This window comes from Rhinatrema bivittatum, chromosome 4, assembly GCF_901001135.1.
Source record: "Rhinatrema bivittatum chromosome 4, aRhiBiv1.1, whole genome shotgun sequence".
NCBI classification, from domain to species: Eukaryota; Metazoa; Chordata; class Amphibia; order Gymnophiona; family Rhinatrematidae; genus Rhinatrema; species Rhinatrema bivittatum.
The window spans coordinates 90,219,461-90,233,929 of NC_042618.1; positions in this window are offsets into that span (position 1 = coordinate 90,219,461).

A 14,469-nucleotide genomic window follows, 5' to 3' on the forward strand; every position below is an offset into this window, starting at 1 on the left:
CTGGGGGGGCGGGTTAGATAGGGGAAGGGAGGGGAAGGGATGGAGAGCTGGCGCGCACAAGTTACACCTGCCCGGAGGCAAGTGTAACTTCCACGATAAAGGTTAGGAGGGGGTTTTAGATAGGGCTGGGGGGCAGGCTAGATAGGGGAAGGGAGAGGAAGGTGCGGAGTGGCGGAAGGAAAGTTCCCTCCAAGGCCGCTCTGATTTTGGAGCGGCCTCGGAGGGAACGGAGGAAGGCTGCGTGGCTCGGTGCACACAAGTTGCACAATTGTGCACCCCCTTGCACGTGCTGACCATGGATTTTATAACATGCGCGTGGCAGCGCACGCATGTTATAAAATCAGGCATAGATTTGTTTGCGCTGGGTTGCGCGAAAATCTATGCCCGCGCGCACCTTTTAAAATCAACCCCACTGTATACCTCCCATCTTGTACAATTTTCTTAATATGGTCTTTCATGAATAACCTAGAGTCAATCTGCATCGCCAGGTCGCACACTACTCTAGACAATGTAATTTCTGATCTGTCAAATGAAAAAAATGATAGATTTTCATTCAAATATCCCCTAGAAAATATAAATAATTTCCAATTTGTTGACATTAAGTGCCAAATGATTGTGAAATAGCCAAGTTTTTATTGTCTGTAAATAAATAGTTTTCTTAAGGCTGACAATACCAAATCTTTTATTGGAAAACAAAATTGAATGTCATCCACAAAAATTTTAAATTCTAGTCCTAGATTACCTAATAGCTTACATAACAGGCCAATACAAGCATTGAATAAGAGTCACTGATAGCAAAGATCCCTTAGGTATGCCAGTTTTAATATTAACCCATTGAGAAGCTTTATTTTCAAAGATCACCTGAAAACTATTTGAGAGAAAAGGTGAAAAACATATTCCCACAATGCCAGTTATTCCCAGTTCAGACAAATGAAATAATAGAGTATGAACAATAGTATCAAATGCAGCCAAAATATCTAAAAGCACCAACAAATAACTTTGTCCATGATCAAAGCCCCTTAAGATCATATCAGATAATGCTAACAATAGGGTTTCAGTACTATGATCTCTTCTAAAACCATATTGATTGGGATTCAACAAAGAATTTTCCTCCAAGTAATCATCCACTTGTTTATGTACTATCTTCTCTATAATTTTGGCCATAAAAGATAGAGAGGATATAGGATGATAATTCGTCAAATTAGATGGATCAGCCTTATCATTCTTTAGCAGTGGACAAATTATAGCTTCTTTTAACTTATCCGGTAGGACACCCTTCTCTTAGACGTTCACTAACTTTGCAATATATTGAGAAATCTCCTTATGAATAATTTTGAAAGAATTACCTTGAATTGGGTATAACTGGCAATAAGATTGATTCATTTTTTAAATAATTTATTGCACTTCTAATGTAGAGACGGAATCAAAAGTATTTCATTGGGAAACTGAAGTCACATTGGGTCTAAAAAAAATTAGAAACTTTAGGGAACTTATTAGAAATGTTTTCCATATTTTAAAAAAAGCAGCTGCAAATGCATCGCTTTATAAACTTTGAGTAGTTTTATTATTACTGTTTTCAGATATTCTGATCTTTGATATAAGAAATTTTACTGTCTAAAAATGAAGTTTACTATTAAAGTTAATTCGTGAATTCTCTTTGAAAAGAAAATCGTTTTTGCAGTTTCATTATTAATTCTACATTTCTCAAAACTGATGTTTGTAATTTTCTATATAAATTAGAGTTATATTTTTTCTCTAAATTCTTTCCAAATGGTGATGTAATATTTTATCTTCACTTAGGGGTAGATTTTCAAAAATTACGCACGCGCATCCATGTGTGTGTGTTACCCGGCGTGTACACATAGACGAGTGATTTTATAACATGTGCGTGCTGGCGCGCGCATATTATAAAATGTTGAGTCAGCGCGTGCAAGGGGGGGTTATAAATTTGCAAATACAAGTGGCGACGCATCGGGGCCTTCCCCAGTTCCCTCCCAGTCTGCTCCAATTAAGTCCGCCTTCCCCAGTCCTCCCTCCCCCTATCCCTATCCTAACTACCCCTAATTTTTTAACTAACCTTTTGCTCCTGCAAAGGAGCAGGAGCAAGTTGCAAATGGCCGCTGTACCAGGTGCTTCTAGCCCCGCCCCCGTACTGCCCTGCCCCGCCCAGAAAATGCCCCCCCCCCCCGGCCTGCCCCTTTCAGAAAGGCCCGTGCTTATGTGTGTACCGGCCTTTACGTGTGTGGCCAGGCCTAGTACGCGCCGAACCTATTTTCAAAAAGACCCGGCCACGCACATAAAGGCCGGATTTTACGCGCATAGCCATTTGAAAATCCGCCCTTAATTGTCTTGGAATACCATGGTTTCTTTTTAAAGGATTGCTTTCCTATAGTAATAAGTCTAGCTCATATCAGCTTATCATCTAGAGACAATACAGTTTGATCCCACTCCTAAAAGAGGTATCGACAGTGGAGTCTAGTCTATCTGTTCTAGCAATATTGGCATCTGACTTCTTAATTGTTCAACATCCATAATGCCTCTGCATGTAACAGTATGTTTGTTACATGAATGCATCCTTTCTCCCTGTAAAGAAAACTTTATCTTAGTCAATTTATGATCTAACCATGGGACAATTATAACCTCAGTCTTTTCTGGATCCCAATCAATCTTAGAGTTATTATCAAAAACTAAATCAAGAGTATGCCCAGCTTTATGGGTCAGAGCCATAATAATTTGTTTCCATCCTAATGCTTCCATACAGTCTAGCAACATTTTAGCTGTGAGTGCTAATGGATCAAAATCAACCTGTACATTAAAATTTCCTAAAACAATAGTAGTAGCAATATCAAGATCTAAATTAGAAAGCACTTCAATCAAAGGGGATAAACTATGAGTTAAAATCCCAGGAGGGCAATAAGGCAAACATAGGTTAGCATTCTTTGATTTAATTAAGCTGTTATTAATTACAATTACAATTTCATCCAACTTTAGCCCCCAATTTTTTTTTAACCTAAAATCAGAAGGCCACTTCCACTTTTACCACACTTAGGCTATGAAAAAACATCATAATCTTAAGCTGGTTAATAATTACTAAATCAGTTTCTTTCATCCATGTTTCAGTAATACAAACACAACCAGGCTTTTCTCTGGCAATCAGATCATTCAAGATAGGAATCTTCTTTGAAATAGACTGAGCATTAATCAAAAAGAATATTGAGAAAGGTCTTGAAACTAAAGATATTCCCTGCTGGAGTTTAACATCTTTAAGGCTATTTTTCCTCACATTATTTAATTGCCCAATCATACCTTGCCCCATAAGTATAGGAATAGCCTGTTTATCATGAATAACACCCCCACTCCTTATCCCCATGAAACTGGGATACTGCCATAGTGAGTTATAATAAAACAAAAAACTCACCTTTTTTACACCTAAAACCTAAAATTCCCAAAAATCAAGCTAACTTTCTACAGCATCACCCTTCAGGATCGCATGAAGGGGCGTGCAAAGGGGCAATACTCTTTTTTGTACTCTCCTTCGGCGTGCGCAAGAGGCGTGTGCCTTGGCGACATTGCCCTCATTTTAACTTGGTGACCTTGTGATGTCATCCAGTGGGAGGGGCTGCCAGACCAGCCAAGTTAGAGGGGAAGGCAGCCCCGGAGCAGCGAGGCGAGTCATGCTGAGCACCGTGATGTTCAGTGGGCAGAGAGGAAATGACTCGTAAGCAACAACTACACAACCAATTCTTGGTGGTGGTGGGAAAGAAGGGGAGTTCGCTTCCTCACGTTTCACAGTTCTGAGGACCGACACTGGCTATGACCGCATCCTTTCGCCTCTCCTCTACCGGAGCGGGGACTTTGGACATGGGGCAGGTGCTCTTTTTCTTCCCTCCGGTCCAGGGAGCCGGGAGCTGAGGGAATTCTGGCTTCTCCAAAAAAGAAAGAAGGAGAGGAGGGAAAGCAATCCCCACCTTGTGTTGCGGTCTCGGTCGCCACGCTGGCGCCCGAGGCCTTACCTTCCCCCCGAGTCCCGGGGAGCTGCCGCGTTCCGCGGCCTCAGGACCCCGGCCGCTGCTTTCCGGGGAGCTGCCGCGTTCCGCGGGCCTGCAGTGCCTCCGGGCGCCATGCGCCGGCTCTCACGCTGCCGCTGGCGTGGCCTCACGGCCAGTCCCGCCCCCAGGCGCGAGCGCGCGACTGTCCTCCACTTTTAAAGGGACCAGCGCGGGAAAACCCGGCTCCTCCCTTCTATGACGTCAGACGCTGCAGGGCTATTTAAGCCCTGCAGTCCCTTCCCTTCTTTGACTTGCAACGAGGTTCACTACTTCCTGTAGTTCTAAGTTGCGTTCTGGATTGCCTGTTACCTGCCTGACTCCGCTCTGCCTGACTCCGCTTGCCTGCTACCTGCTTTGACCACGGTTTGCCTGACTCCGCTTGCCTGCTACCTGCCTGACTCCGCTCTGCCTGACTCCACTTGCCTGCTACCTGCCTTGACCACGGTTTGCCTGACTCCTGCTTGTCTTCAGCCTGCCTTGACTCCGGTCCGTGACTCCGACTCCTGCTTCTTCAGCCTGCCCTGACCTCGGTTCGTGACACCGACTTCTGCTCGCCCGCTGCCGGCCCAGTCTCCGGTCCGGATTCCACTCCTGGGTTTCTTCGGCCTCGCCTAAGTCCCAGCGGTCCGGGTCCCTACGGGCTCCTCCTGGGGGGACCTCGGGCTTCCAGGGCGAAGTCTCCTAAGTCCTAGCAACCCGGGCTCCCACAGCTCCTCTGGAGGAGTCTCGGGTTTCCAGGTGAAGATCCTGTTGCCCAGTGGGAGTTCTGCCTACCGACTGTTCCCTCGGGCCAGTCGGCCCAAGGATCCACATCCGGATTGTCTCCAGCATAACACCTTGGGCAGTGAATGCCTGGTATACTGGACAGATTGGCATCCCAGGGTGGGACAAACTGTGCATAGTTAGAGGTATCCGGGGGTAGCATTTTGAATTCAAAAGAAATACAGTATCAGTTGCTTTCTGGTTCAAAGAGAGGTGCTCCATAACATGTATCCTATGGAATAAATGAGAAAAATCATTAACGACAGCAGGGAATCTTAAAACCTCTTTAAGCTTTGAACATACGCAAAAGAAGCAGATTCATTTTATGCAAAGACAACCTATAAAGGATTGGTTTGAGCCTAATGGGGGCAAATTTCAAATAGCATAGCCACAATTATCGTGCATACTTTACGCTAATTTTTTAAAAAAAGACACTACCTGCGTTGCTTCTCTTTAAAAATGAATGTTTAGCATTCATGTTAAAAATACCCTCAGCCCACTGCTTGTGTGAGTAGATGAGAAGGAGAAAATTGTGTGCGTACGTTTGAAAATGTTCATGTACATGCGCCGTTTTCCTCTGTTGAACTAAACATGCCTCCGGGAACATCACCTCACCATCTGGCTGTAAGTGCACATCTGCAGAAGAGCACATGTATGTTTAGCTGGGCTGAGAAGGGCAATATTCAGTGAGGGCAATCTAGGAACATTCAGTCCTTTTAATGCAGCTGGATTGCTTTGGAAACTGCCTTTGGTGTCTATTTAAAGATTGCAAGGATAGCAATACAAAGCAAAGGTACAAAACATGGCCCCTTGTGCTTTGTTGGGTTCATTTCTCCATTTTCTATTGCTTCTTTTGCATGAGGCCTCAGCAATAACATCTGTGCTCAGGTGTTCTAGCAACTTAGAGGAACAGAACACATTATCCCAGGGACTAATTGTCTGCTATGTTTCAGGAGATCACCTCTGAATCTTTTTTTCTTAATTTTTTTAGGCAGAGAATGTTCACAGTGATCATTTGTGAAGTTTCACAGATTAGCTTTGTTTCATTTGACTGGGACTTGCAGCCATTTGCAGGAGCTGTTTGATAATTTTTCTCCCTTCATTTTACACTTGTGGGAAAAATCTTTAGGTTTCAGTTTAGTAAGGAAATACAGGCCACACATGGTATTTACATGACTGTAAACCTAGACAGACCAATGTAAGAAGACGTGCGCAAATAACGCATGCTCACATTGGGCAGGATATTAATAGCTACGCGCGGGCATACATTTGTGCGCGCAACCCGGCGCGCACAAATCTACGCCTGATTTTATAACATGAGCGCGCAGCCGCACGCATGTTATAAGATCCGGGGTCGGCGCGCGCAAGGGGGTGCACACTAGTGCACCTTGAGCGCGCCGAGCCCTAATTCGGAGCGGCCTCGGAGGGAATGGGGAAAGCCATTGTGGCCATTCGAAATCAGAGCGGCCTCAGAGGGAACTTTCCTTCGGCCCCTCCACTTTCCCCTCCCTTCCCCTATCTAACCCGCCCCCCAGCCCTACCTAAATCCCCCCCCACCTTTATTTTATAAGTTGCGCCTGCCTCCGGGCAGGCATAGGTTGAGCGTGCCCGCCGATGGCCGGCCTGCGATCCCAGGCTCAGCAGCAAATGGCCGCTGTGCCTGGAGGCTCTGGCCATGCCCCCTCCCCTCCCCGCCCTCCCCATGCCCCGCCCCTTTTTCGAGCCCCGGGACATTCGCACATCCCCGGGCTTTACGCGCACCACCGGGCCTTTTGAAAATAGGCCAGGCACGCGTAACCCTCCCTACGCGCGTAGATCCGCCTGGATTTATGTGCGTAGGCTTTGAAAATCTGCCCCATTGAGCACCCATTTTTCTAATGTGTGCACATCCACATCCCCTTTGTGTCTGATGCAATATTCTAATGAGAGAGAAATCAAAGCGGCAATGCAAAATGTGCATTGCTGGCGCTCAAAAGTATATTGCTTCGGGCAACCAGAAGTCAAAATTGTCCATCAATTACACGAAGTTAAATCTGCAATGTCTTTTGTTTACCAAAAGGAAAAGGAAAGGAATCTCCCACAGTTTTTTTAATGCTCCGCGTTACTAATCGTTATATACATTGTTTTATTTTTTCTTCTAACCCCAAATAACTAAATTTTATACTAATTTCTCTAAACAACCCTACCCTATAAGGGGCACATTTATCGCAACACAGATGACCACATTTTTTATGTTTCTCATGAGCCCTTGACTGCATGTAAACTTTACTCCACTTCTAGAGCTGGAGTTAATTTTCCAGCGTGAAAAGATATGCATTGGGTGCCTAGACTTTGAGCATGCTCTCCTGCATTGAGCAGTAATAATTAATGTCTTAATTTACATGCAATTTAAATGTGTTGGGCGTTATCCAATTCTCATTGTTTAGGGCGCACGTTTTAGATAAGCTGATCTCCTTACTGCTTAGGGTGCAATTATTGCACACCCTAAAAGCGTACCCAACCATGAGTAAACCTGTGCGCTAGGCTAGGTACACCTTATATTATATATATCATATAAACAAGGGTTTATATATTTTTACAGCAAAACCTTTGGGCTCTGTTTTAGAATGTGAGCAAACTAAGGGCCTTACCCAATAGCAGGGATATAGCTACAGTAGGCCTCAGAGGCTTGGTTCAGACCCCTAGCAGTAGGATCATCTTTATCTGAGTCAGCCCTTAAAGGTGCAGCAGTTAAAGGGCCTGGAGGCATTGGTATCACTGCCAGTCCATGATCCCCTGTGCCTTTAAGAAGGCTAACTTGAGCAGGGAAACAACATTGACCTTGGGCTAGCTCTATAAAAGTTTGAGGCCATCAAAATCTTTGTGTTTATTTTTGGCAGGTAATTAACCCCTCTCCCCTCAGCACCTTAAAAGTTCAGGAATGCCTGGCCTGGATGGAAACTTGTTTACATTATTCCTCTTCAGTAGCTTGTATAAAGTAGTTGCTCTCATCACACAGATGGAGAGTGAGAAACAAAAGAGACAATCAAGGCAAGGAGAGAGTGAAAAGACAGAAAATACATAGTGATACTAGAAATTAAAGGGTTTCCTAGCCACTACTGAGAAGATCCACATAGGATAAGCAGATGGAGATGGAGATGGAGGTAAGGGATGGGGATGGGACGGGCTCGGTGGCTAGCCAATGCTTCCCCATGTTAACCCTGGGACTCCCCAAAATTCAGTTCTGGCTAGGCCTCTGCCCAGCAGGTATTTTTTTCCCCTCATTTTGTGCCTATAGGAAAAATCATGATTGAAAAAGGCTCCACATGCTTCATTAAATTACATAAGTATTTAAGTCATATGTGCACTTACCTGATAAATGTGTAATCCCTATATTTACACAGGAACATTCATTATTAAAATTGAGCGAAAATCAAGCAAAAATAAATCTGTAGAAGGCAATGTAAATATGTAGCTCAGAGGCTGGCTCAGTGGCAGTGCTGCGCACTGTCATGAGGGAGAGCTGGGTCTGCTTCTCCTGTTCTGCTTCTGCTCTTCAGGCCATCTGGGGTTAAGAATGCTGTGGAAGTGTTCAAAGCATCACATAATAGTGCCATCTAATCGTCAGACCTAGGGTGCACATGCACTGGATTTTATAAGGAGTTTGTGGTCTGTGGTCACTGGCCAAGGACTGTCACTAGGATGGCTGGGCTACGTGGGAGGGGGACTCTGAAAATCAGGACAATCCCTTGCTGATTGTGATGGAAAGTTCATGGGTAGCCCAATAGAAACCCGTTCTGAGTGAGCTGGAACCCTAACAGAAACAGAAGGAAACTGATAAATAAGTAAATATTTATTTAATAAATAAGTAAGTAAATAAATAAAAATAAAGAACGCAGCTTGGTCACTTACTTGACAATTTGCTTTGTGTCCTTCAGAAAACAGAGCTCAAATATAGGGCCTGATTTAGAGGGTGGTTCCCCCTTTGAATAAATCAGGCCCACAGAATACAAAACAAAACAATTGGGGGCCCTCATGGATGTTTCTGCGCCCTCTGGCAGAATTTATGTAATTGCACAGCCCCTTCAACGTGTCATTCAATGCGGTGCGGTGTGAATGCTGCTTTCCAGCTACCAACGCTTGGAAGTTCCGCTGCATACATCATGTTGCACTTGAAAGGAAGCGAACACTGACTGTAGCTTCCTTCTCAGATTACTTCCAGGATTGTATCGTGGCTTCGTTTGCCCTGGCATTTCTTCATTCTCTCCACACACCAAGTCAGCACAGATGGCTATTTATACTGCCCCTAATCATGAACCCTTTTAACTGCTTCCTAGTTAGTGCCAGACAGTTTACTCCAATTTAGCTGAACATCTCATTCCACACGCACAGGCCTTAGGTCCTGAACCAACCTGTGTTATATTTTTGGCTGCTGCTCTCAGCAACACCACAATAGCTGACAGCGAACGGTGTGGATGCCTACAGTGCTTTCCAGTATCAGATTTCAGCCTCCAGCTCTCTTAAACTACCTATCCGGATTATTGATGCCAAAAAAACATTGTTTAAAATAAAATGCTTTGGTTTTAAGTTACTAATTCAAAGTGCTTTTTTTTCTTTTTCATGCTTTTCTTTTTAGTCTTTACTTATTATTACCATTGAGAGGGGGAAAAAAAAAGTGTACCTGCTATCAACATTGCTGGCAGTAAGGTCTTTTCTAAACAGGCAAATTGTGTTTATTCAAATTTCAAGCTGTGTCGTGCTTGGTATTAAAATGTGAAAAGTGATTGGGAATGAAGAGCTGCTGCATACTAATGGGGAGGCTTGAAAAGGAGGAGTCATTTCCCAGCTCTGGCAGCTTCCTCTGACCCAGTTTCTGTGTGAGAGACTCCCATGGGATGAATGCTCCATTTCCATAACGCTGGCATTTCAGAAAGTTGACTGCAGAGAGAGAGAAAAAAAAAAAAAGCCAACAACTGTAATAGAATATTCACCCCTCTCCCCCCCCAAAAAACCTGTTCAATTACTTCACTTTGATGAGAAGTCTGTCTGTAAACGTTCAAGGATACAAATGCTGTCAGGTGAGTTCAGAGAGGATGGTTTACAGTTTTTTTTTAAATAACATAAGTAGGTTTTTCTTTTTTTTTCTAGATAACAAGTGTATAACATGGCTCTATGCTTTTTTCTTTTGCTCAGACCAATTTTTTTTTAACAGCCCCAGGAAGAAGTGCTTAAAACTTAAAGTGGCGCCTTTTGGGGGGGGGGGGGTAGAAAAATGGCAATTTAACAATTTCTCAAAGATAAATGCTATTATTCTATTGTTATCTGTGGCCCTCTCTTAGTTATGTTACTACTTTAACATTTTATTTAAGTAAAAATCTGAAAAACAGGGTTTGGCTCAGCTATTTTCAGATTTCCATGTTATTTATGTTGTCCCTCTTCCGTTAGTGTCCAAGAAGGCAGGGGTCACCCTCGCTAGTCCAAAACAGCCCTGGGTGTGGATTCTCTGATGTAAGCCATTTCTCCGAAGTAGCATATTTTCCAAGAACACAGAAAAATAATTTATACTGGAACAGTCCACACCTCCTGCTTCTTTTACCCCAGGGGGTGAGTGTTGCGACCGTCGCTGCCCGACGTCTCCACTACGCCCACCTTACCTCTTTGGCAACTCCCTCTTTGCCTGTTGGAAGTTTGGCTGCCGAAGTGTCATCTTGCCGTTCTCCTCCGGCGTCCCCGGACCGGCTGGACGCTGCACTCCGCCATGTTTCCCAGCAGCCTAAGGGCGCGCGGGCGGCGCGGCCCCGACTCAAGTACCAGCAGTGGCGCGAACCTCAGGGGCGTCCCCCTGAGATGACGTCATCCTCACCGGATATTTAAGGTCTCTGAAATCGCTAACGAATGGAGTTAGCAAGGGCTTTCCTCCAGGTATCGGCGGATGGGATTCGCTCTCCGCATACCTTGCTACTCTGCCTCCTTGGACTTACCAGGGGTACCTGCTCCTCGGGGGCCTCGCTTTCTCTTTTGCTTTTCGGATCGCAGTCTGGAACCGGTACTCGCTCCTCGAGGGCCCACGTTCCCAGACTTGCTACTGAATACCACTTCTGCCAGGAAGTCATCGCTGCCTATAACACCAGTGAGTTACCATCTCTCTCTCAGAGCATTCCCTGGAACCAGGTACTCGCTCCATCAAGGTTCTGTTCCTGAACTCTGCATACCCTGCCTACTCACTATATCCAGTTTCTCTACAGCTTAGTTATCCAGGATCACTGTTCCAGTATCTGAGGGACTACAGCCCAGCTGGGCACTTCCAGCTCACTACTGCCACCTCTGGTGGTTCGATATACTGTTTAATAAAAGAACTAGTGTGTGTCTGTCTCCAACCTCTGAGCCTGACCGGTGGTCCCTCTCGGGATCTTCCCCCGGGGGCATGGTCATCTGCTACCGGCCCAAGGATCCACCCACAACTACCACGAAAACTAACAGTGAGTCCTTTCTGTGGGGGAAGCTGATGCTTATGCCCCAGGAGGTGCTGTGAATTTTTTAATAATGTGTGTCTGTTTATCAGACGATGTGCTGTAGTCCTGCTGAACTGGTTCAGATGAGCTGGACCCAGAATTGGGTTTTCAAAGAATAGTTTACTGATTCAGTAAAAAGTTAAATCAATGTCCAATCATCAATAAACTCAAATTACAGCTAAATGTTCTCTTCTCTCTGTAAGTGTTTCTAGCTCAGGTTCTTCAGGTGATTCCTACCACTCCTGAACTAAATGTGCAAGAGGCCCAATATCTGGGGAGGAATCCTACTCTGCACAGGATCCCCTTATAACATGGAACAATCCTACCGAGTCCACAGTTGTTTTTACTTTCACCCAGCCTGTGCCTGTGTCCCTGGGGGGAAACCCAGTGGTGGGTCTCCAATTCTGGATTTTTTTCTTCTTTCTCCAAACTCAGTTCTGATTACCTTTCAGAGGGAAAGGTCCATAGATGACAATCATCAGGCTATAGAGCCAGTCTCCACGGGAGAGGAGGGGTAACAGAAACCTCCTCTCAAACAAAAATAGAAGACCTTCAAACAACTGTACAAAAACCTTTTGGGGTGCTACTATCACTGCCATCCTTCTCTGACCTAGCAGGAAACTAGCAGGTCTTCAGTGACTTACCCTGCTGATCCAGGTGATTGCCATCTCCAGGAGGAACCCAGGCTGCACTCCAGTAAAAATAACTCTCAATGAGAAAATCTTCTTAAATAAAGTCTCTATTCTATACTTGAGGTAGATCCTTAACAAGCAGGGAGTGCCTAGAAATGATTTTCCTCCAAAAATATACTCAGGGAGAGGATAGGCCTCATCTAAAGAAAACACTAAGAGCTCCTCACTCTCCAAAAGCTGAAATCAAATGCCATACCTAACCTACTCCTAGCTCCCACTTATAGACAAAGGATCCACCCACTACAGATAGCATCTGAGGGAGGTACTGATAAGTGGTGTCTCCTTTTACTAACTAACTTCTATCGTAGGGACTTAGGACCATCTAGTGGCTAAACAGGGGAGTCACCATAGGGGGAGAATAGACCTCCAGGGCTCATAAGGCAGGGGGAAAAACTTCTCTCTCTGGGTGAACTCACAATATATTGGAAAATCACTGCCCTCTTCCAATAACCAGGGTTCCAAAAGTACAATTTACTGTAATAAGTTTTCAGTGGTTATCTGTCATGAAACACATTTCTTCACTATTACATCTGTGATGTGATTTTACACGTGCAAAAAGTGGGCTGAATAGTAGGTTATTACGTCATATTACACAACACATTATATAGAAGTTTTACTTATAAGTCTGAGAATAAGCAATGAAAGCATACCAGATTAGATTTTGTATTAAAAATATATTCAAAGATACTTCCCTCTCACAGTTTCCAGTGTGAGTCTTTTATATATCTTGGAAAAGCAGAAGCATAGTGCTGAGAAATCAGGAAGAGTTCATCAGGCACTTTAATATCCAACAAGCTTTTCTTCTGATCTGTTCTTTCTCTGTTATAAATAATTTGCTGAAGTTGGTCTTTTTATATTAATTCTTCTGATCTATTTCCCAGTTTCTTCTCTGGGCTACTCTCAAATGTTCCTGTCATCTGCTGAGGCCTCATCTGTCTGTCTAATCATATCAGCAACAGTTGGGTCTGGCTAAGTTGTTACTGTCCTGTTTTCCCTGATATCTGCACCGTTAGCCTCATGTGTAACTGCTCGTTAATATATCTGATGTCATGAGTTGTTTCTTGTTACAAGTGAGCTAAGAAAAATGGCATATGTATTCTCAGAATTTATAGGCCATATATCAAGCAATTACACTAGAAATATTTGTGACTATCTTTGTTCCACTAATTTTGTTCGTGTTATAAAATTCTTCACATAAACTAAATAACTCCTTAAATAATTTTTCCATAAAATCCCATCCTGTCCTTTTTGTGTAGGTGTCCCTCAGGATGGTAAGCACTAGGATATCCTTCCTTCCTGGATCTGGGGAAGAGCACCTAGTAGAGAATTGGCCCCCTATCCAGTACTGAGTCTTCCTTCCCAAGGTAGAAAAACACCTGCAGTAACAGATGCTCATACAGATTCCACTCTCCATGTCCTTTCTGCTCCAGGATTAGACACTTTGGTGGCTGTCTCTTGATGAATTCCTTTCTACTTCTAAATTTCACCTTAAATGTTAATGAGATCTTTCTTGGTGACAATTTCCCCAAAAATCAGCACAGCAGGGAAAACATTTGTTTCTCCACTACTGGGCAGGAAAGGGTTAACAAAACTTCCCTCTAAAACCAAAAGAAAAAAAATTAAAAAATCATCTTAAATAACAAAAGCCAGGACTCTCTTGCATTGAGTCACCACTCTCCCTCCATAAGTTATGAGGAAAGGAATGGGCATTTGGGAGAAGCAAAATAAAAAATGAGACAAAATTTCCTATTTCAATTTATTTTGTTCTCAAAGTGAAAGGATTAAAAATCTGACAAAATTTCATTGGTTTTCACTTTTTTTTTTTTTTTAAACAAAAAAATTGATCCATTGGACCTAGGCCCAGTGCCAAAGCTCTGGCCTCGCTTAGGGAATAGGCTGATGTCCATAGGAAGAGCCATGCCTATGCCTGAATATGATTTCGGGGCCTGGGCATTGCCTATGCATAGGCTGCAGCATGAGCAGTAGGCTGTGGTTTCAGCCGAGGCCCGGCCCAATGCCGGGTCCTCAGTTGAGACTCCAAAAAATTGAAAAATCTTACCTGCTTCATTAGAGATCCAGGCTTCAGCCTAGGCTGAGACTTGGGCCCAGAACCAACACCGCAGCCGAGACTGGAGAATGGGTCCTGAGGCTGGGGCTTGGTTTAGAGTCTGGGTCCTGACCTCAGAACCTTGGTCCAGGGTCAGGCCCAAGCCTCGAAGGTCTTCTGTCTTCTTAGATGAAATGATGTCATATGCTTGGGAGGAGACAGAATAAATTAATTCCTCCACATCCTCCCCAGTGGGGGGCACCATTTTGATGTACAGTAGCACATTTAGGCTGCCATACATCAAAATGATGTCCTCCACTGGGGAGGAAGTGCTTCAGTTAATTAACTCCAGTGCCTCCTAAGAGCATGGCATCATTTTGTAGAAGAAGACTGTCAAGGCCTGGGCCTGACCTTGGGCCAAAACTTCA